The 25,384-nt window shown below is 41.0% G+C and overlaps 1 protein-coding gene across 3 annotated transcripts in view; it reads right to left on the bottom strand.

Moving 5' to 3' along the window:
* The window catches only part of TRPS1 (transcriptional repressor GATA binding 1), a 421,564-nt gene that overhangs the window by 320,677 nt on the left and 75,503 nt on the right, over positions 1 to 25,384 (bottom strand). The window lies entirely within an intron of this gene.

The raw sequence follows: 25,384 nt of genomic DNA on the forward strand, positions 1-25,384 counted from the left end.
GGTACCCAATCATTGGCACTAATACATTCAGCTATAGTTTCCACGTGTACTGCAGCTTACAGTGGGAGAGCTTTAGCAGCAGAAGCAGTGCTGTCAATCCAGAAAGCAGAGGGCTGTTTCATCGGCTTAAACACAACAACAGGAGCCACTGGCTACCAGTGCTGTCAATCACAGCCAGTGAGCCAATGAGCAGAAACCAGGGGACAAGGCCAACCCTCAGTTCTATGTGCCTTTTGGACACATAGAGCGAGTCTCAGGTGTGAGCATGCACCAGTGCCCCCAAAGCAAGAAGCTTACTTTCTGTGCAAAACCATTGCACAGAGCAGGCAAGTATAACATGTTTGTTATTTTTATTTTATTTTTTTTTAAAGCTGAAGCTTTTTATATCACAATAAAAAAGCATTCCAGGTATTGATATTTTGTACATAGTTAGATTAGTCCAGGTTGAACCAATGTAACTATGTATATACCGTACCTGGCTGATGCCCCTGGAAGCTGGAAATCTCTAATGTAGACTCAGCTACTTCAGTTTTCTCCATTAGCTTTGGGGCCCCAGATGACTCCTGTGTTCAGAATTCAGCAGGGTAGCCAGTTGAAACAGTCACCATTTGGAGAAAGCCTTGTATTTTGTCAATGATTGCAAAGCACTGACAAAGTGGAGAGGTGGGGCACTGAAGTCACGCTCCCCATTTTGTCAAATCAGAGAATGCTTTGCATTCATTCAGGAGATACAAAGCATTCTCTGAATGGTGCATGTTCCGAGCAGCTGACCTCCTGTGTTCAGAATTCAGTGGAGCAGCTGCTTGACATGGGAACCAGAAGCTATTGGAGACCACTGGAGTAGTGGTGTCTACTTCAGTGATTTCCAGCTGCCAGGGGCATCGGACAGGTAGGATTTATGCATAATTATATTGGTCCAAGCTTTACCAATGTAACCATGTATAAAATATCCATACCTGGAATACTTCTTTAACTCCATGGTTCTGCAGCCTCCAAGGAGGCTGCAGGAGCAGGCACAGAGAGTAGCCAGAGGACAAACCTGAAGCTTCATCGGGAACTGGCTGCTTGCACCTGCAAAAGGCAACCAACTAAAGAGAACCAAGACTGTGGCATGTGATCCCGACTTTTTGGCTCCCTAACATCAGATTGCATCTGGACAAAGCTGGATTTGCAGTTAAATATGTGTTTTGAAGATAACCCAACAATACAGGTAAGAGGGCAAAAAAAATGGGAGGAGTTAAGTTTTGCTTTATGTGCCACAACCCTTTTTGTTTTGTAGCGCCTTCCAGCCTAGCCCCAGAGCCCCTTTAAATGGTCTATTATGTTCAGGGGCAGTTAAGTTGACTTGATTATGTGACCACATTGATTGGCCATCACAGTGGTCACATCATCAGGAGATGGTTCCCCCCTGCGCCCAATCGGTACTAAAGACCAGGAGCAGTCTTTGGCAGCTCAGTCAGGTGCACTGCCAGCACAGAAACCTTTGCCGCACATGGAAGTCTATGTGTGGCATGTGGGCACATATGTTTTATGTGGGCAGCAACAGGTTAATACAAAGTCTGCAGATTTACTTTTTAGAAAATTGTATTCACAATAAACATTTAATAAACCCTTTCATTATCAATTCCACTGCCTTGCCTATGGGTGGCCGTGATATGTGGATAATGACAAGAAACCCTAATGATACAAGCATTTCGTGAGTCAACTGGGACATTTTGTCCTTATTATAAAGAAATAAGAAGAGTATGAGTCGCTCATTATAACACAAAAAAGATTTTCCGATATGAGAGCGGGGTCCGAAGTTTCTCTTCTCTGGTAAAGAAGAAATGATCAAAGCACTGCAACCATCACTGCCACCATTCGCCAAGTACTGAGAAGGGTGCTGGCATTTCAACAACTCATTTTTGGAAGGATGGGCATTTATCCATCTGCTATTCTCAGGAAAATATCTGGGCAGCCTAGATATCATCTCTCTAAATTTCATCCAGACGGTTATCCAAATATGCAGATGTAATAAGTTTCTTCCCTCCACCAAAGCATGAATCAAGCCGTCAATTCAAGCCTGGTCCACTTTTTTCTCTGGGATCTTGTGCATGCCCAGTGGTGTAAAGTTGGCCATACATGAAGTCAATTTTGGCTATGTGCTCATGAAGAAATATAAAGTGTATGGTCAGCTTAAAAAGTAACCCAACTTTTGTTAAGAAAAAAAAAACAACCCCGCCTGGGTGCTCCATATACATTGCATGGATTTTAACTTTGTCACAGATTCCTACCTGTTTCTACTTTGAAGAAAAAGCTGTATGTTGTGTGCAGAGTGAATCTGATTGGGGGGGTGACTTTTTCATTATCAGTCAGCTGATGCACTTGTAGTATTCGAATGAGGAAAGCTGCAGGGTCGGCATCACTATAAAAGTAACTAACCCTTTGGGAGTACTTTGCCAAAAACAATTTTGTTGCAGAGGATGCGTATGATCTGTATCTTAGTTCAGACTTTTCGGAAAATCAGTGAGCCAATCACACAACAGGAAATGACTTTTCTGTGGAAGTTCTGTATATCAATTGTGTAGAGAAGGTCTCCAGGTTGCCATACGGCTTTATTTGAGAAAAAATTACAGCGCTGCAGACTGAAAATTTTCAATAACAAATTACAAAAAATTGCTTGTGTAGCAAGTGACTATGCTATTTGTTTTTGGAATTTGCTATTTTTTACCACGAAAACAAAGTCACATTTTAAGTCAGGTATGAACGTCTTACAGCAGCCATGCTCCAGAATTAGCGCCATTGGTTTATAGCCTCTGTCCAGCCTGCAAACTGATCACTGCCCCAGACTTGCTGCTGCGAAAGCACAGTATGGTGGGCGAGTGATTGCAGATGCATGTCATAGGCAGGGAAGCATGAAGAGAGGCCAGCTGTCAATTTTCAGTGAAAGTCGAAATGTACATTAATATTCCAGGGATCCCATGCTGTAAACCCCTAATGGACCTGCAGATGTCCATCTATACTGTATTAATTGGATGCGCAATTAATATTTTCATACATTGGTTTGTGACAGGTCCACTGAGTGAATTTCAGAAAAACAGATAAATGCACAGTTTAAATACATATACCAGAAAGGTTTTGCCTGGATTCTTTTTTAAAGCCCATCCAGTCCTGATATTTAAACAGCCCTGTCACACAGCACAGCTAGGTTGGTGACCTCAGTTTTTATTACTGCAATTAAGCAATACAGCTTGGTCAGCACCCGCCCCCAGCCTGTGATTGGACAGGTAAGCTGCTGCAGCCGATTGGTGAGCTCTTCCCTCTTGTCAGAACATGTGCATGCACCTGATTGGATCCTAGTGCTGCCTTGTCCTACCCCAGTGCTGCTGTACGTTCACATGGGCTGGTGTGTACAGGTGTGCAGGCAGTTCCATTCATGTCAATTGGGATTCAGCAGCTCCATGGACACACGGACGCTGCTCCCAATTTGATATCTGTGCCAGTGCGGGTGAACGGCCTTGAACATAGACATTATGTGTTCAGGGTTGTGCACCCACACCCGCATGTGTCAGATTAGGTTTTTCTGCAGCCGCTGTGTCCAAACTGACATGAATGGGGATGCATGCAACATCTATACAATACCATGTGGGTAAACATGGCCTTGGCATGGGTATACACTGTAGTATGCCGGCCAGGGCTGTATTTAACAAGGCATTTGCCTAGGGCGGCATTTTTCAGGGGGGGCAGCACTGCCCTTTGGAAGAAGGGACAGAAAAAGGGACACACGTGGCATGGGGAACTGGTGGGTTCGAAAAGAAACTGCGGGTTTCAGGACGGTGTATGCACAGCCCGACTCACGTTCCCGGGGATGTCCAGAGCTGTGAAGGTGAGTGTCTTTCTCTCAAGGCTCTCTCGGGTGGGAGGCAAGGGTGTTGTTGGTCAGCATCCGGCTATTTCTACAGGAAGGGGGGTGCCAATTTTTGTGTTGCCTATGGCAGCACAAAACCAAAATACGCCACTGATGCCAGCGTGAACAATGCCTAAAGAACTACCAAGTCAAATTCAGGAACTTGCACTGATCGATTTTAAGCGACGAGGTGCTTACTCAACAGTCCCACCCAATATGGCATTAAAGCCTTGATACTGCAGGCAACTCGAGTGCAACAGATCTCAGTAATGTTGTTGGTACTTCAACAAAGACCCAATACTTGACACGACACTTAGATAATGCTTATGTTACTGAAGCATCATCTGGGTGACGGGGGCGGCTGATAGGCAGAACAGCAGTGCAGGCGCACTTAGCAAACCCATAGAATGATCTTTGTCCCAGCTCTGGAGTCCCCAGATAGTTCAGCCAGTTGCGGGATTACCTGTTCTGTCCTTCTTCAACAGGAACCTCTCCCTAGAACTAGATACACTGTCCCTAACCAGCGGGGTTCCTGTTCCTACTCTATCCACTTTGCAAACTTCATTAGCATTGCCCTTATTAAAGATGGCCACAGAGGTCATCCTGTGTCCAATTTGGATAGCTGCTTCCCTATTGACACCTATGGAAGCTACAGAGGAACAAAGCGCCACACAACCTCCATTCCCTCTGTACAAACAGCCCGCAAAACAGTGCCACCTACAGAGGGGAGGATAAACTGCACCTGCCTACACACGGCCAGCATACCAATACAAAGCAATGACTGGCGGCCGCTGCAGCTGTTTGTATGTTGTCGCACATCGAGTGGTTACATGCAGTTAGGGACAGATAGGCGGTCCTAGATGCAAACTTTAGGGAGATTCACCCTCTATTTGTCCTGTTTACGTTATCTCCAAAAGTGAAACTGATCCTATAGACTTCAATAGGACTGTCTGCAAATGCATGAATCAATCATTCTTGTGCATTTTTTAGGCTTTTTTTTAGACCGAAACTCAAATACACATGAAAAATGTGTGGAATACCCCATACAGCCTGCATTCACTCCTGAGCAGAGCGTATTCATGGTGATTTTGAAACATTTTTTTCAGACATTTTTCAGGCATATTGCATGTATCAAGCTTCAGGAGTTTGTTTTCTTGGGCAAGTGGAGTAGAGGAGTTCTATAGGAGCAGAGGAATTCTTCAGATGGAAATATATGCACAGAAACATGTGTATCACGCATTTATAGGTATTCCCATTAAAGTCTATTAGAGTAAAACCTCTGAACAAAAAAAAAAAAAAAGCTTATGTACCCTAGATGAGGGTTCACACTTGACCACTTTTCTGCTCACTTCCCTACGCCTGACTATGCTTTAAACCATAGATAAATCGAGATTTGGGTGATCCAGCAGGGACCGGCCAAATTTCGATCCATGTATGGGCAGGCTGCTTGAGATTGGATGTCACTCCACTTCCTCAAACTAAATCTCTCCAAAACTGAGCTCCTAGTTTTCCCCCCAGCCCGCGCCCCCCCCCCCTGACTTCTCCATCAAGACCAACAACACCACCATCAGACCCTCCCCTCAAGTCAGAATACTAGGTGTCATCCTAGACTCCAATCTGTCCTTCCAGCCCCAGGTCCATTCGCTGACCAACTCATGCAGACTTCACCTCCGCAACATCTCCAAAATACATCTGTTCCAAACCCCAGAAACCACCAAGCAACTCATTCACTCCCTCATTATATCACGCCTCGACTACTGCAACTCCCTTCTCATCGGCTTACCTCACCACAGGCTATCCCCGCTTCAGTCTATCCTGAATACTGCGGCCAGACTCATCCACCTTACTAACCGCTCCGTATCTGCCACCCCCCTCTGCCAATCCCTCCAATGGCTTCCGATTGCTAAACGGATAAAATTCAAAATGCTAACATTGATGTATAAAGCTGTTCATAATACTGCCCCAAACTACATCACTGATCTGGTATCCAAATACCACCCAAAACGTACTCTCCGCTCCTCACAAGACCTCCTACTCTCTAGTTCCCTGGTCTCCTCCTCTCATGCCTGCCTCCAGGATTTCTCCAGGGCTTCCCCCATCCTCTGGAACTCCCTACCCCAATCCATCAGACTATCACCTACTCTCCTCACCTTTAGGCGCACTCTGAAAACCTATCTCTTCAGGGAAGCCTACCCCGCCCTCAGCTAAATACTGAACTCCTCCACTCTTCCTACCACTCCATCCCCCACAGCTATTTCCTCTTGCACCACTATCCCCTCCCTCCTAGATTGTAAGCTCCAAGGAGCAGGGCCCTCGAACCCCTCGTGTATTGAATCGTATTGTTACTGTTCTGTCTCATGTACTGTCTCCCATTATTATGTACAGCGCTGAGCTAACTGTTGCCGCTATATAAATCCTGTATAATAATAATAATATAATAACTGAAATCGAGCTCCCAATAAACTTCTGAAAAACCAGCCTGTTTGTTTTTTTTTTTCCCAGATAATGCCACTGCCTATAACCAGCATCACTAACCATTGTATTCTGCTGCTGGGGAAGGTTCCCCTCTGTCAGAACACAATAGCACAGTGGGAGGATTCCCTGAATCACAATGTGGATGGGGGAATCCTCCCACTGTGCTATGGGCACTAACAACCCGCTAGTTGAACAAAAAAAATTATAAATGCATCGGCCTGCCTTACTATGCTCACCCTACGGTTTACACCCTATACTCAAAAAAAGTACTTTTTTTTTTAATGTGTTCATGCATTTTTGGTCCTATAGACTTTAATGGGACTGTATGCAAAGATATGCAAGGTTTATTTTTGAGGAATTCCTCTCCTCCTACAGAACTGATCTTCTTTCCTCACCCAGGCCCTGAAATTGACTCCTGAATCTTGATGCATGTTAAAAAAAAAATCTGTAAAATGCTTGAAAAAAAGCTTCAAAAATCACCAGGAATACGCTCTGCTCAGTTGTGAATACAGCCTAAAACGCCTCAAATAAAATGCCTAAACATTGCTCTTCTCGGGCACAAATGCAACCTAAGAGGAAACCTGTGTGGCCTTCTTTTCCTTTGAACCAGTTTTTCTAAACAAGACCAACTTTATTTTCCAAAACACAAAAAGCGGCGTACACAAAAAAACATTTATCAGCCGATATGGGTGGCATGATCCCTGTCACAAACAATTCTCCCTTCCATTCAGATAAATCTCATCCATGGCCTGTCAAATTCCCATGCAAGCGATGATAAATTTCAGTAGGCCAAAACGAAAATAGTTGACAAGTAAGATTACAGAACATTTCAAAACATCCAACCTCCTCTTAATTTGATTTATAGCCTAGTGGAGGGGATGAGAAGAGAGTGGAAAGCCTTGAAGAGAGGTCCGTCAGGCTGGCAGGAGATGAGTGAACGTTCAAGTGGTGTGCTGAGAGATTTCAATATGAGGTGTCAACCATGGTGGTGGGTAGTGGTGAGGCGGGCCTGGAAATTGTGAAGTGGCATACAGTCAACACTTTCTCAGGCACATGTGACGGGAAATGCTCTGCTGGTTGACATTAATGACTCATGCGAGAATGATGTATCATTTTGTATGTGGTTAAAGACCATAAACAATTTCCTTTGCTGATGCAGCCTTAATTGCTAAGAGCACATGTCATGACCTAGCTACAAGCACATTCGGTCATGTTTTGTATTGTGTAACTTTATTTGTATTGTTATGCTGTCTAATATTAATAGGACAAATGTGTGGAGTGAGGTGTCCTCCTTCCACCCACCACAAAACATTGCTTGCATTTTAGGCCTTGTGCACATTAGGTGTTTAGGACAGTATGCAGCCAAGGATGAAGGCCTGGAATGCAGATTTATCGCGTTCCGGGCATTTGTCCATGGGCACTTACTGCCCTAAACTGAAGTAATGCTGAGTGCATAACCCAGCCGCGTCCAACTGCAGCAGCTGTCAGACTCTCATAGAGTTTAGCAGACTGATGACAGCGGGGAAGGATGGCGCACCTGCGCGTTCAACCTGTGACAAACCCCTGGAGTCACATGCACTGGGGCTACAATTCCAAGTGTGCTTGGGGCTGTAGCACTACCCCCTGGGAGCATCCATAGTTGTCCACAGGTTCTTTCTCTAATCAGTGCAGGGCAGCCAGGCACACAGCTGACATCCATCATTCTAGATCAGTAAACTGTATATGGGTGTCATTTTGGAAATGTACTGCTGGTAGAACTTGACAAGGGGAATCTGGGAGGGTGAGCAGGATACCCCAAATGGGGCAGATGCTAACAGAGGACAATTATATCTTGATAGTAGCATTAATAGTTTCCAAGGGTAATGGAAATTGGCTAGGACAGTCTATATGTGCACAGCTTGGGACCATGCACTAAAACTGCAGAACAGGCCATAGAAGACTGAGGCAGTCTACATTCCATGGTTGAAGACCATGAAGCTTCAGTATAAGAGAGGTGGCTTTACTCACGGGCTTCCCAATGCTTACACAGCCCATAAGCACTCAAGGGAAAAGTCCTGCGTCCAGCTCAGAAGTGTCCCAGGGCAAGCAGCCCCTGGAGCTCACAGCCCCAGCCTATTTAACAGAAGCCATCTGAGCACACCACCCCGAAGATTGGCTAGACCCTTCTAAATATTTAGGCCAAGTATTCATTGATCTTCAGAAGCTTCTCCTAGAGACAGTGGGAGGTAACCAAACTCTTGGTGTGTGGAGTCTGAGCCAGACCAAACTAAACAATTCTGCCTCCTGTGGCTACAGCAGAAGCCCCATACAGCCCCTGCAAGAGGGTGCTACAGGGCCTTAAAGTGTATCTATGGTTGACATATAGGCCCTGATTTACTAAGAATTGAGTCTACCAGCAGATACTGAACATTCAGGCAGACTCAATTCAAACAATCTAGACCTGTCAGTCTTCTGAAAGGCATCTAGCAAACTCATTGAAAAGCGTCTACTTGTAGACTCTTTCCTGTTAGTAAATGTGGAATATAAAGTCATATATTAATTTCAACATTGCATTCCAATTACTTCTAGACTACTAATATTATTCTGAATGATCTTTAAGTGTGTAAACTTACTTTGTGAAGATCCCCACAAATGTACTTCCTTGAATTCCTGTGGGTAGGCATTGCTGTGTCACATATTTCACAGAGCCTGCCTTCTGAACTTCAGAGGTGCTGAGAAGAGGAGTTTCAGGAGGTGGAATGTGTCAAACTAAAAAGCGCTGAGGGTTTAATACTACAAAAACCACTTGACCTCCGTAAGATTTACCCCCCTTCCTGACCAGGCTATATTTTGCTATACTGCACTGCGTTACTTTAACTGGCAATTGCATGGTCATGCAATAATGTACCTAAATGAAATTTATGTAATTTTTTTCTGACAAACAGAGCTTTCTTTTGGTGGTATTAGAGCATCTCTGGGTTTTTGATTTATTGCACTATAAACAAAAAAAGGCTGATGATTTTGAAAAAAAACAATATTTTTTACTTTCTGCTATAAGACATATCCAATATAGCAAATGTCTTCATAAACTTAGACCAATATGTATTCTGCTACATATTTTTGGTAAAAAAATCCCAATAAGCATATATTGATTGGTTTGCACAAAATAGCATCTACAAATTATGGGCTATATACTGGAATTTGTATCTATTTTTTTATACTAGTAATGGCGGCAATCAGCAACTTATAGTGGGAATGCAATATTGCGGCGGCTAATTTGACACTAACACTTTGTGGGAACCAGTGACACTAATGCAGTGATCAGTGCTAAAAATATACATGGTCACTGTACTAATAACACTGGCTGGAAAGGGGTTAAACATCTAGGGTAATCAAACGGTTAACTGTGTGCCTAACCAGTGTATATGTGTTTACTTTTTGGTGTTTTCACTTAGGGATGTGCTGGATGTTATTGAAGGGAAACAAAATCCAGCACATCACCGCTGACAGGACAGAGCTCTGCATTGTTTACATAGTAATGGAGATTTTCTGGCGCACCGAGGTTCAGTGTTCCGCAAGCATATAAATGCACTGCAAAAGGTACTGGGGCTGGACAAGTAATCCAAAAAGTCTGTGAAGTTCATAAATCCATAAGATTAATAGATGTTAATTAGTACACTAGCAGTTGTTATCTTCAGAGTTTGGCCAGCTCTGTACAGAGACATGAGAAGAAGAAAAGGGGGGAATCACTGTAGAATATTGTATATATATATATATATATATATATATATATATATATATATATATATATATATATATTCACGTTATTGACCAGGCCAGCATATGATTGAGGCAGATGTATTTTACACAACAAAAGGATAGCCAAGGACTCTTTCCTATGTTAATTTCATGCAAGATCACCTTGGCACTTGGGGCCAACTTGTTACATTTCAAAGGAGATATTTTGCAAACCTGCAAGAGTGATAAAGTGCAGATTGCTGAGTCAGACTTGAAAGGCCATGGCCAGCATTTCATATCTAATAACATGAAAAAGGGGTATTAAGTATGGTAAACAGCATTCTTCAAGGGGTAACTTGTTTATCTAATTATCCACTTGCCCTCTAAATGATTTACCCCCCTTCCTGACCAGGCCATTAATTGCGATATGGGGCTGTGTTATTTTAACTGACAATTGCACCGCTGAACATTAATTAAATTTATGCTGTTTTTTTCCACACAAATAGAGCTTTTTTTCGGTGGTAGATCGACAATTTAAAAAAAAAAAACCACAATATTTTTGTCTTTTTTGCTATAAAACATATCCAATAAAAAATTTTAAAAATCTAATTTTTTCAAAAATTTCGATCAAAATGTATTCTGCTGCATGTCTTTGCTAAAAAAAATCCCAATAATTATATATTAATTGGTTTACGTGAAAGTTATAGCATCCAAAAATGGCGGTGTATATATCTGGAATTTTTTTTTTTTTTATACTAGTAATAGCGGCGATCAGTGACTTATAGCGGGACTGAGGGAATGCGCTGGGCATTCTGACACTGGGTGGGAACTGGCTTTGTCGACAATCACGATTGACACCCCCAGCAACCAATAACGGCGCACGCGCCCCCTACCCAGAAATGCAAATCACGTATGTATGTATGTATGTACATATATATATATAATTTTGCGCAGCCATGCCGCCCTGTAGCAGTACTTCTGTTATAGGGAGGATGGCAAGTGGTTAATGGTAAAAGAATGCAGTTTAGGAAATATCTGGACAACTTTGATTAAAATTTATGATTGCAGCTGTCCAAGGCCAAAAAGCATTACCTGTCACCCAGAAGATCAAAGGGGCTACTAAAAGTGGCCAATCAGAGCGCTTGTCATTTTACTGAATGGGGAAAATGTGTATATTAGGGAAGATTCTTTTGGTTAAGTTGTGACAGGAGAAAGTGGATGCATTGAAGGTGCCTGACAGTTGCAGAAATACTCTAAGTACCCTGTCATCTGCCTTGTCTGTACCTCTGTCTTATGGATTGTTCCTGAGCTGATTAAATGCATCTCCCTGGAAAAGAACCATTGAACTTATTGCTGCGGGAAAACACATTTATAAATACACTCGTCGTCCTTATTAGTAAGGGGTTAAAACACTCATAGAATGTGGGTAATAAATAGGCTCATCATATACAATGTCTGCTGCTCCTCCCTGTCCCTTAAGTACCCTCAAGCAAATTCCGACAGCTGTAGATAATGTAGAGAAGGCTTAGGACACCTAGAAGGATCCAGGAAGTCCACATCACCCAGCGTGGAACGCAAGGCGGATGTGACGTCACGAAAAGGTAGAGGATGGGAAACAAAAGCAGGCTATGCGCTTGGAACCTCTAGCTCTTTCTACAGGCCTAGGCTCCCACATTCTATGAGTGTTTTTAACCCCTTGCTAATAAACGTATCTATTTCAATACTGCACTTAGGTGGCGCTTCCCCCCCTTTTGTTCCTTGCATTTTTTTATATATGCAGAGCTCCATCCTGTGTGTCTCCTCGCTGATCAATGAGTACCAACGGTCATCCATTGACCAGCACTCGTTGATCGGCTTCTGCTGTGACAAATCACTTCAGAAGCGGCACGTCATTCTGCACTGAGTGCCACCTTATAGCACTAAAACTGCTATAGGGTGGTCCGCATGAGGTTAAAGCCCAACTCTGTGCAGAAAAAAGGTTTTCCCATGCAGATGGGCTATGCCTGCACTGCATTGATCAACTGCTCATTTTGTCCAGGGGAGAGGAGAAAGCTGTATACTCACCCGATCCTCCACTCCACCAGTAGTGGTGGACTGTTCCTGATGTTCTCACATTCAAAGTAGGTCTTTGGGCATGATGACATCAGCAACAGCCCACCACACAAGACCGCTAGACCATGGAGTGGTAGGATCCACAGGGATCAGTTTTGTGAAGGGAGGATCAGAGGATTATGTAAGTATATCTCTGTTCTCCAATCCTTTAGACATAAACAAGCAGTCCCACTGCACAAGAAAACTTTTTTTTGTCTGACATTGGGCTACAAATGGGTATCACTTAAACTCCAAAATTCCTGCAATAATCAGTGGCTAACACTGTACAATACTTTACTACAGAAATAATTGTCTAAACAAGACCTAATGTACATGTGCCTTTGCCTAGATGTCTGGAAAATGTGCCAGATTCAGGGAATAATGCTGTGTGACAATATTGTCTGTATAACTGCGAAGCTCATGTGTCTAAACAGGGTTTCTGCATAAAACAGATTTAAAACAGCACAATTCAAAAGAACATTTAACTGGAAGTCATTCAACCACTTGTCAACCAGTACTTGGCAACAGCAACCGGACTAACACAGAATCTAATGAAAAGCTAAAATGCACAAGGCATAAAACAAACAATGTTGTGCAGACACAAACATTTCAATGCATATTATCCTTTCTGAATATAAAAATTGAAGATACACATATTTTGATGTAAAGTTTACCTACAGATCCTTTTTTCAATTTAGATAGAATAGTGCATTAAACCCCAGGTTTGTGTGATATATATATATATAAATTTTAGTGTTTGTTTTTGTTTCTTTTTGGGGGGGGAGGGCTGTATGTTCAGCAGAAATGCAAATACAACAGGAAGTCGGGGTAAATAAAGTCAAATTCTTTGGTGCCAACTGTAAAACTTGGGATTACAATTTTTTTGTTTTGTTTTTTTTACCACTGACCTGCTCTATTCAAAACCCTTGTTGAACTTCTAAATATTCTAATCCTTGTTGAGGTCCACATAAAAAGTAATCTTCTAGACCAGTCTTTTTCAACTAGGGCTCCATGGAACCCTAGTAGGGTTCCTGCAGAGGTGTTCCTTCAGCAATGAGCATCGTTTGCCTTTCAGATAAGGTGGGAACTCTTCACAAATCTATGACAAATCTATGGAGCATTCTTCCCAGTAGTTATCCCACTTATGTACAATAAGCTATAAATACAGTAATTATTGGCTTTCCTGAGCCCGGATGATCATTTGAAAGGTTCCTCCATGTTGAAAGTTTGATAAAGAGGTTCTGGACAATTTGGACTTTCTCCACTGGCGCAGCTTGCACCTTCCTCTAAGGAATTAACTTCTGGAAGTAAAAAGCAATAACTTTAAAGCAAGGGGATATCCCCTATTAGAGAGTTTTATCCACTGGAAGATTTCCCCTGGCCACTTTTTCTGTGAAAATTAAAAAAATTCCCAGGGACAATGGTCACTGAGACAAATTGTACAGGTTAATGTTCCCAGCAGGGGCACAGGCAGCACTGAAAATCTGGTAGAGGTTATAAACCTTCCTAACTCTATTCAAAAACTTTGGCTTTACATACACTTAAATAAAGAGCTGAAGACCAACATATAGAATATACTTGGGTTCGCTTATACACATACCCTCACAAACTCAGGAAAATATTTTTTTTTAATTCGGCTGACATAGTTTACTAATAATTGCCTTAGTATGTGCTTTGTGGCAGCTGAAAGAGGTTTGGTAACAGGTCAGGGGGGCTGATCATCAATGTAAGAGGTCATTTTTCTACAGTGATCACCAATATGAGGGGTAATTTCTATACTGACCACCAATGTAAGAGGTGTTTTTCTACAGTGATCACCAATATGAGGGGTAGTTTTTATACTGACCACCAATGTAAGAGGTCATTTTTCTACAGTGATCACCAATATGAGAGGTAGTTTTTATACTGACCACCAATGTAAGAGGTCATTTTTCTACAGTGATCACCAATATGAGGGGTAATTTCTATACTGACAACCAATGTAAGAGGTCATTTTTCTACAGCGATCACCAATATGAGGGGTAGTTTTTATACTGACCACCAATGTAAGAGGTCATTTTTTTACAGTGATCACCAATATGAGGGGTAATTTCTATACTGACCACCAATGTAAGAGGTCATTTTTCTACAGTTATCACCAATATGAGGGGTAATTTTTTCATACTGACCACCAATGTAAGAGGTCATTTTTCTACAGTGATCACCAATATGAGGGGTAACTTCTATACTGACCACCAATGTAAGAGGTTTTTTTTCTACAGTGATCACCAATGAGAGGGGTTATTTGGATCAGCAGCTGTGTCCAGGGTGTTTGGGTACTTTGGACTGATGACAACTGTGTAGAGCAAGAATTCACAAAAATTTTAGCAACTTTGGAAGTATATCTAAGCCATAACATTTAGATTCTTTTTTCCAGGTTTTCTTTTGCTGTTTGTGCCCCATTTTTGAGATTTCCCTTCACTTCCTGTCTAGAGGATACAACAGCATGTAGGTTTGCTCAACGCTGGAGGACTAAGGAGGAGGAGGACGCCCAGGCATCATGTTAGTGAATGGAAGATATCTGAAACTATTTTTTTTTTTTGTGCCTGGATGAGGGAGGTAGAGGGTAGGTGGTGCTTAACATAGAGCTGAACTTTACGATCTGTATTGGTGAATGGTTCTCTTTCTCTAGTTTCAGGAAGATGGTTGTTAGTGATACAAATCTGTTTTTTGTCTGGCGTTTATTAAAAAGATATATTCGTTATGAACTTGCTGCCCGTAGGCAGGGAAAGTTCTAAGGAAGAGGAGTCATGACATTTTTTAATAAGACCTCATTTACCATGAAAACTGAAGGAGCAGGTGGTACCGTCTGATAGAAAAGATTTTAAGCATCTGCCGACATCTTTGATTTTCAAGCTCTCTTCTTGTGCCAAATAGAAAACGACTAGATTTCTGCTATCTGTTCCACTATGGACATTTCTATTTTATATTTATTAGCTATTAATTTATTTATCATTTGATAAAGGCTCGTTATAGTTTAAAATTGAGGAATCTAAACTCTCAATTAATGATAAATAAAACTGGTAGTATTACATTTTGGTGAACTCATTTGTGGGGATTTTGGGCAACATCATCACCATTTGTCTAAATGTACTACTGTCAACGGGGAAGGTGAAATTAAAGTGTATCTGAATCAATAAACAAAAATGTGATATACTGCAGCTTATCTGTCCTTAGATGTGGTGGCTCCATTAGTTTTCTTTTTTTTCAGGGTTTTTTCTTTTATTTTCACCTGCTAATCCTGCAAAAAAAAAAAAAAAAACATGCTCCTTGTCCTAGGGTCACTATCAATGACTAACTATGAAAAAAGCCATGGCTGTCACCTGGGATGGACTTCAAACAGGTCTTCCTCTCTTCATCTTCATTACATTGGGGGTGTGGGGGATGGTAGTTTACAGAAGGAAGATAAGATTGTGTGTGCTAGAGGGAAGATCAGTAGGATTTTTTTGCACTTGCCAAATATGTTCATAGCCTGAAAAATGGAAACTAATGCAGTCAGCTCCTCTAAGGACTGGTAAGCCAAAACATATTACATTTTTGTTCTTGGGTTTGAATACCATTTAAAGCGAATCTTTTCTCTCTCAATCAATCTCTCAATTAATCCTTAGGCTTGATTCACACTAGCCTGACTCCAAAGGCACGTGACTTTCAGTGCAACTTTGGAGTCCGACTTTAACACGACTTTGATGGCATTGAAGTTGGATCAAAGTAGTGCAGGAACCCTTTCTAAAGTCGGACCGACTTGTGTAGTATCAGTTAAGACAGTTCTCATAGGGAAACATTGAATTTCACATGTCATCTGACTTGGGGTCTCAGAAGTCGGATTCTATATTGCAGTAGTGTGAACCGAGCCTTATGCTGCCAGCATTAGTAAACAGAAGATATAAATATATTTGCTTGTTTTTAAACTTTGTATTCACATTTATTTAGTTGCTTCCTGGTTTATGGCCTAGGCCAAAATGATGTCATCATACATCCCAGGAGTCTTCATGGGCATTATTTTTCTTTCATCTGGAGGAGGGGTTTTCTCAGCTAAGCTCACCTTCCTGTCTGCATGCCTGAGCTGAGGGCAGATGAATCTGAGGAAGTGAATATTATTTATTTTTTACAGGTACCTATGTAGCACCATGAATTTATGCAGTGCTTTACATATATATATATTGTACATTCACATCAGTCCCTAACCCTCAAGGGGCATACAATCTAAAGTCTCTTACCTACATTCATACATATACATACTAGGGTCAATTTAGACAGGAGCCAATTAACCTACCAGCATGTCTTTGGAGTGTGGGAGGAAACCAGAGTACTTAGAGGAAACCCACGCAGGCACAGGGAGAACATGCAAACTCCAGGCAGGTGGTGCCCTGGTTGGGATTCAAACCAACAACTCTAGTACCACCAGGTGGAAGTGCTAACCATTTAGCCACTGTATTGCCCTACTACATGAATCATCTGCCCTTACTCAAGATGGCCACAGCTTGAAATACTAAGGGGTCATTTTCCAAAGTGATTTCCCAACACAATAAAGCATGGAGACATGGATGGATGGGTGAGTTTTTTCTGTAAATATTAAAAATGAATTAAAAAGTGTCTTCAGCTTGTGGTGCTCATGTATAGTTTTGTTCCACTTTATGATTTTTTTGGAGGAGTTTTAAGGCTGTACTTGCATGTTTTTTAAAAGTTAGGCAAGCTTCAGTTCACCTAGAAGAAATATATTGAGAGGTGTCAAAAAAGGAATTGATCGCCATGTTAGCACTGATATGGTGATCACTGGTTTAGTTGATTTACCACTTTCCCCTAGCTGTACACATATATGAGGAGACTTGGCGGGTGTGCTTTAATGCAGAGCGGCTGCCTATATGCATCTCTATGTAAACACTTTAATGTGCTGAGCAGGGGCGGACTGACCATTCGAGCACTCGGGCACTGCCCGAGGGCCTGGGGTTGGTAGGGGGCCCCATGAGATGCCCCTGGTACCTTTCACTGGCTTTTTCATAAGCTTTTTTGGGTGTGGGCGAGGACACAGGGGCCCCATGATCCCCTATTGCCCGGGGGCCCCATGAGTTGTCAGTCCGCCCCTGGTGCTGAGAGCGTGCTCCCTGCGTGCTCTCAGTACAGTAACTGGCGGGTACCGGAAAGCCCATTGATGCATACATACTTGCGTTCTTTTCAATCTTGTGATGACCATTCACAGCGAATTCCCACCTCCCATCATTTGGAACCTATTAAAGGACTGGTAAGCGGCAGCGGGAAGGGGTTAACAAAGTCATGTGATTGCAAAGAAAGGTAATTACAAATTTCAGTGTAATTCAGCAGAGATTAAATAGATGTTCTTGCAGCAAAATCACTTGCTCATCCCCAATCACCACCAAACAATGACACAGCCTGACTAAGGTCGGGTGACCAAGCTATTCCCATTAGGACAGTGATGAGGTGGCTTAAAGTGATTCTAAAGGCTTAAATAAAAAAATAAAAAAAACAAACATATCTACAGTATACTTACCTGCTGCGGGCAGTTGTTTTGCACAGATCAGCCTGGATCTTCCTCTTCTCAGGTCTTCCACTGTCGCTCCTGGCCCCTCCCTACTGTCAAGTGCCCCCACAGAAAGCAGCCTGCTATGGAGGCATCCGAGCATCTGCACTCCCCAGCTGCTGTTCCATGTGTCCATTCACACACGGAGTGGTGTCTTGGCCTTGCCCCCTTCTCTTCTCATTGGTTAACTGGCTGTGATTGACAGCAGCTCCCACTGCAGTCTCAGCCAATGAGGAGACACAGTATTGGGATAGCTGAGACTCCAGTGCACATCACTGGATCAAGAAGGCAATTAGGTGAGTATTGGAGGGGCTGGGGGGGCTGCTGCACATAGAAGGCTTTCTATCTCCATGTATAGAATGCATGTACTGTAGGTAAAAAACCTTCTGCCTTTACAACCACTATAAAATAAATTTGCATTGAAATTTAAAGGATGTAATTTCTGATTGTCTTCTGAAAATGCCAGCTGCCTGGCTGTCTCTGAGCCACCGATCAGAAACAAACATGCAGCAAGTGAAGATCAATAGATAAGTAGACCATTTAGACGAAAATTCTCAAAACATTTGATGACCTGATGAATGCTGTTTGAAAATACTTAAAAGTTTGGGTTTGCTTTTAACATTCGATTTTGGAACGGTTGTAATTGGAAACCATATAACTTTGTTAGCAATTTGTTCAGAAAAAAAAATCCATCCTGGTACTTCACATTTTGTTGTGATTACGGTTGGAAATAGATGTCAGTTTGATCCCACTAACAATTAGAAAATGAATGAAAAAGAAAAAAAAAAAATCAAAAGATATTCTACAATTAAATTGCCAGCTTTATTCTTGGTTCACACTACTGCAACCTAAAAAGCCGCGCGACTTTGCCAGGCAACTTGAGCGCTACTCTGAAGCAACTTTCAGGGAATGTGTGGGTAACCTTCCTGTAATGTTGGATCCAAATCACAGCAATATAGAGGAGGATCTGACTTGGAGGTGACTTCCATTAAAGTCTATGGGTACAAGTCAGATAGAAGTCACCTTGAAGTAGTACAGGAACCTTTTCTAAAGTTGGAGCGACTTCAGTAGTGCTAATTCAGACAGCACTCTCATTGACTAAGATGGGATTTCACATGTCATGCAATTTGGGGCCTCACAAGTCAGATCCCAAGTCATGGCAGTGTAAACCGAGCCTTAGCCACAACTCCAGTGGCTTTTAGATTTCATTCACATTGGACGTTTCTCTATCTCTCCTAGACACCTTTCCTCCTGGCAGCACCATTTTGGCATTAAAAAAAACAAAAAACGCTTCAAGCTTGTAAATGCTTTTGACGCATTTAGGTGAGTTTAGCCATGTCCAGCATTTGTGAATTAATTAATTTCAATAGTCAGAATAATAATTTATTCTGGCCATTAAAATCAATTTATGTTCAAGGGTTAGACGTGCCTAGCGCTTAGGTGCATTTAGATGCTTTTACACGCATCAAGCTTTTTTTTTTTTTTACCAAAATGCCACTGCTCCTGGACATACTGACAATGTTGGTTTTTTTTTTTGCCTCTAATCTCTACTAAACGCAATGCTTGGACACATAGGCTAATATACAGGGGAGTTTAGAGGCAGGAAAAAAAAACGCCAGACGCTCCTAGGAGGAGCAGAAAAAACATCCAGTGTGCATGAGGCTTAAATGATAATCCGACCAGGGGTGAACTGACCATTTGGAAACTCGGGCACTGCCCGAGGGCCCGGGGTCAGTAGGGGGCCCCATGAGATGCCCCTGGTACCTTTTTCATAGGCTTTTTTGAGTTTGGGCAAGGACACAGGGGCCCCATGATCCCCTATTGCCCGGGTGCCCCATGAGTTGTCAGTCCGCCTCTGAATCCGACATTCTCCAGCATACATACAAGGGGGTCACATTTTACAGGCCATTCATAAAATGTGGGCCGCAGGGTGGAGCCTATAGTAGTTCATGGAGTTCTTTCTATTTAACACAGCAGAGAGAGAGCTCTATGATTCTCAGCAACTTGGTCATGTGACTTTTTTTTTTATTTATTTGGACACTCATTTATTTTTACTGATCTTATTCATCTCATTGATTTTTACTGTGTTCCCCTGGGATGAAGCTCTGTACTTAAGGAAAAAAATATATATATATATATATATATATAAATATATATATATATATATATATATATATATATATATATATATATATTTTTTTTTTTTTTTTTTTTTTTTTTGGACGCATTTATTGTTACTGATCTTGTTCATCTCATTGATGTTTGTTGTGTTCCCCCAGGCTAAAGCTCTGAGGTTTGCACAGACAAACCACAAATTCACTTTTTTATTGATATACTACAGAAATACACAGTAAACAGAACTTAGAAGGGATGCTTAGGGTTAATACACACTTCAGATCACCAATGCTCTTTGCCCTGCCCTCACCAAAAACAAAAAAAAAGGAGGAGCACATCATATGATTTTCTTTATTCAAGCAGATATAAAATTTAGTGATTTTAATCCTTCTCCTTCATTGCATCATAAGTGTTTTTTTTTTTTGGTGAGGGCAGGGCAAAGAGCATTGGAGATCTGAAGTGCTATATGATTTATGAATATTGTTCATTTATGATCACATGTATTTATATTTGGTTAATATTTGTTTCACTTCTATCACCTATTACTTATATTTAGTCACATTCTTGCTGGCATGTTTTTGGGCTACACATTAGGTGCACCACTGTACACCTATATATTTATTCATATAATTTATGTAGTCACCCATTTATTATTGAGTCCTTTATTTATATTTGTATGTCTAATATCACAAGGTATTAGCGCTACACCACCTTATCTACTTATGTTTAATCCTCCTCGTAGTGATGCATCTCCTTATGCTTTTGGAATCCTTTGAATCAAAGGGTGAAGAATCCTCAACGCATATTAAATTACAATGGTTTTCCTTGTCATCTCATGATGCCGACTGTTTTCTTCCACACCCCCTCATTAGTGCCATTTTCACTGATTAAACCCCATGATAAAGCAAATTAATTCTCTAAAACGTGCCGTGACTCAAGCACCACTATTAGAAGACCTCTAATCTGAAAATATGCGGTACTTTTTATAAATTAAACAAAAAGAGTCACTATAATCTTAATTCTATAATAACAAGATAAAAAATTAGTTTTGTTGAAAAAAAAAAAATTATGTAGATCTTGTAATACTACAATGAACATTACTTGGCCACAAACAAGCAACCCATAATCTACCAACAGCCAACAGGATCCAAATAATTCAATATATCTGGATTCACACATATCCTTCAGTATACTAATCATCAATCACTATGTTGGAAAATTGAGGATATTACATTCTTAAAAAAAACCCTTAAAAGGAGAATTCTAATATGTATTGTGCTTTTCGGTGAGAAACTGCCGCTCTGTAAGGCAACATTTACACTTTATTTTATAGGCTGTTCTTATTTTATTTTCTTTGTATGTTTTAGAAACAAAGTTCCACACAGGAGCCTATTTGGGACAGAATCATGCATTTTTGGCTCCATAGATGAAAAAGGTATGTAACGCATATTCACACACATTTTTTTTAGGCTCTCCCATTGTCCATATGGCCAAAATGCCCTGAAAGGAAGCTCCTGTACTTTTTTGTGCAACTGTCATCTAGCGACAACACTGAAGACCTGGCATCAGAACAGGGTTGATGGAAACTAATTTACTATGCGGGAGGGGGTTCAAAAGCTTGCCTTTAAGCAACAGAATACAGTTAATCCTGAAATTTGGTTGATCGTAGATGCTAACCAAATTTCATGAATTCGGATGTCTGAGCTGAACTTGAATTTTAGTGTCAGTTTGAGCACTTTAGATTCTCAAAAGACTTCTAGGAGAATGGGTCAAAAAGTTACTGTTTGTGCCTTATATTTGCTTCTGATATTCCATGAGCACCCTGAGCTTAACTGCCAGTGCCACTAGGTCCCAATCTTCAATCTTAAACCTAGTACACACAATGAGAAAATCAGACAACAAATACCAAATTTTAAAGCGACCGTACAAAAATCTGATCATTTATACATAACTTTCGAAAGCCGAACACGACAGTTCATCTGAAGGGAAGTATGAAAATGTTTCTTCTATGATAATAGAATGAACGATTTTTGTTAAATCAGTACAGTATTTGTCCATAAAGAAAAATAAAATCGAGCAACCAAGACTACGAATGCACAGAAATGAAATAATAAATTACAATAAAAAACATTACATCACTTCTGTCCTACGAGAATTTTCTTTAGTAACCTCTTCATTTTCAATATGAAACTAGCCTGCCAAAATAAAAAAATGGATGATCATTTGTCCGATATTCTCATCGTATGTACAAAGCATTAGTATCCCTGGTAGAGATTTTCAGGGAAGTAACTCAGGTGTTTTTTGGCCCCATCATCTCACCAGGCAGGGATACCTGGAGCTTCTCAAACCTTTCTCTATGGCTGTGCAAAATGTCCTGCTCTGTGATTTGCACTTTTTTTTTCTTAGACGGAACTCAATGGGACTTCCAGTTCACAAATTTTGAATTTCGTTGGTTCGCTCATCTCTGCAATGGATTGGTCTGCCGCTATTAAGTGCAAAATATGCCATTGTACAGTCTACTAAAAATCAAAGGTCATAGAGGTCTTAGACATCAATGTTTTATTTGTCAGCCCTAACTTGGTGGCCTTTCTACCAAAAACAAAAGTCAACTAAACAGAAAACAAAACAATGAATTCAACTGGCAATGAGAGTCAAAAGATGCATAAATGTTTTTGTATCAAACTGCTGGCCAATGAAAAGTGGCAGGGGGTGGCAGACCGGCCAGGAAAATGAAGTAACGTGTTAAAATTTACATATTAGAGCATCCCAGGATTCTGTATTCCTGGGAGGAGCTCAAAAAAGTCTATCAGGTATGTACAGGCACCAAGGTATTTTTAGTCTTCAGGCCAGTTTATGAAGGTTACAGAGCTGACAAATGTGCCTAAAGTAATTAAAGTATAACGAACACTGACCAGGATAAGCTTCAAAATACACTTGAAATACTACACATGAAACCATTCACTTATCTAAAAAGTTTTATGAGATCAATAGCTCTTTATTAATATGCAAAGAGAAAAAAACTAGCTCAGAGGTCATATTGCAATTAGCAAATTAAATTTACCGTGCTGAAATACGCCGAAACCCATCAACTGATCAAACGCATAGGTAGAAACACATGTCCCATTTTATAGCACCCTGCTCACTCCCACGCCATTCCTCAGAAGCATCGATTATTTTGTAACATTAAAGGGATACTTTTAAGTCCAATTGAGCAGCAAAGTGCAGTCTTCAAACGAACCATGCCACATAAATCACTCATTAATTCATAGCAAATTAATCCGGAAAAAGATCTCCCCCTCTAAGATGAGGTCTTTCTTCGGAATACATTAGTAAGTTTATTGATGCGGTCATCAATCAACTTTTCTTTTAGGCAAATACTGGACCACTCAACCACCGCCAACTATTGCACACAGTTCTTCAACAAAGAGTCTTTATCTATATTGCGCTGCTAAATTTATGCTTGTTATATTAATTTTAACAGAAAAATTAAACATGCTTGGAATTTAAGGGCCATGGATGATCTAGGTGGTTTGGTCTTAAAGTGTTACTAAACCCACAACAGTAAAACCAGTCTATAAATGCAATAAAGCATGCTTGTTATACTCAATGTGGAATCTAAGGGGTTAATCCTCTGCATTGTGTAAAAAGGCTCTTTGATCCTGTCTTTTCTGATCCTCCCTGTCTTCCAGTGCCCCCCTCTTATCTCCTAAGACATATTGTGGAGGCACTCTGTACATGCTCAGTTTGGTGTGTATTGCTAGAGAGGTTTTTTTTTTTTTTCATGGGAGAGTGAATGTGATCAGCACGGGGCCAATCGGCACTGACAGACAGAGGTCAGGGATTCTGCATCCTCCTAGAGCAGAATAAAAACTCCTCCTACAAGCTTTAACCAGTGCTCTGTTGAACACTGATAGAAGTCACAAGACTGCTCTAACTGCTGATGAGAAAAGGTATTTAACAGTTTATGTTTACTAAAATAATTGCATTTCCATGTTCTGCCTACTGTGGGAGAACAGATATACTGAATGCAGGGCCCGGGGTTTAGTAACACTTTAATCGGGATAAATTAAAATTTGCATTACATTTCTAATCAAATGTGCAGGCAAACAACTAAATACACAGTTAAAATAAAGTATATGCATGTGAACCATTTTTCCTGCCAAAAAATTTTAATTCGGTTCAGCCAATTTTCTAACCCAGATACTGGTGCCAGAACATTTACGTTTCTCCACTTTGGGGCCCTCTCACACTTGTGCAACTGAAAACATGGTAAGCTTTTTTTCCAAAAATGCATATCACATTTTTAATGTGTTTTTTGCGCGTTTTCTGCCTGACTCCCAACATGCACCTGTGAAACACGAACATGTGACTCCAAAAGCACACCAAAAATGCACCATAATTTTCCATTGATCTTAATGGGAGGTGCATTTTTGATAAGCCTCTAAAACATTGCACCAAAGATACAGCATGCAGGACGTTTCATAATGCACCACAGCCACAGGGCACTAATGTGAAATGTTTCATAGGATTTAAAGGCAATGATTTTTATTGTGTTTTTCTTGCACTTTTAGGCATAGTAAAAGCACATCATAAACGCATTAGCGTGAAAAGGCCCGGTTGTCAAAATATAGCTTGACTAGATCTCGAATAAATACACAAAAGAACACCAAGGTGCAAGGAAGGCAAGCCATGGATGATGAGACTTTATTTCCTGCAACCATGGGTGGCAGGAAAGAAAAATCGCTTGATTTTCTGATCAACACAGTCAGTGTTGATGGGGAAATCCCTCTCGTTGAGCTATTCTGTTCTGCCGGTGGGGAGTCATCCCTGCCACCAGAAGACAATGATTACTACTAGCAGCTATATGCGCCGGCAGTAATCGCTTGTAACAATTCTGACAGGCTGTTTGTACTGAAGTCGATCGATGTAACCAGCCTGCCCATAGATGGATTAAATCTCAGCTGGTCCAGCAGGATCCAGCAAAGATTCAATCCAACAATGGCCTGCTTAATAATACAAATAGGTCTTCTATTCAAACAAAGTGTTTGTTCAGTCTTTGGATTGGAGTTCAACTTAAAGACTTTTTTTCAGGATAGATAACTATGTTAAACTTTGTTTTTTTATTATATCTGTCTACACTTCATATAAGCCTATGTTGAGATCTTTTTTTTTAAACTGACTATGTCAAGTAATCCAACAGAACCCTCCATCAGTTCACTAAAGCGGGGGTTGAAAACTACCCACTTCTCCAGTAGGTAAGCCCTCATCATCATACATCACCAGTGCACACATCAAAGGCCTGTAGCTGTCAGCATACCTCTCCACAAAATCTCTCAGGCTGATGAGGGACAAACAAACTTTCCAACTACTCCAATGGATTATTCTTACTTTTGTCTGATCGTCATTCGTATAGTAACATAATCCAAACAGCTGTAATTGTCCATGCCAAGCAACTTTTTTGTTCTCTGTATGTGTACTGTTGGTTACTAATATTATATTATCAAATTGCACACATGGTAAAATTG

This window comes from Staurois parvus, unplaced genomic scaffold, assembly GCF_062004578.1.
Source record: "Staurois parvus isolate SC_StPar_1 unplaced genomic scaffold, SC_StPar_1.0 ptg000030l, whole genome shotgun sequence".
In the NCBI taxonomy this organism is placed as follows: domain Eukaryota; kingdom Metazoa; phylum Chordata; class Amphibia; order Anura; family Ranidae; genus Staurois; species Staurois parvus.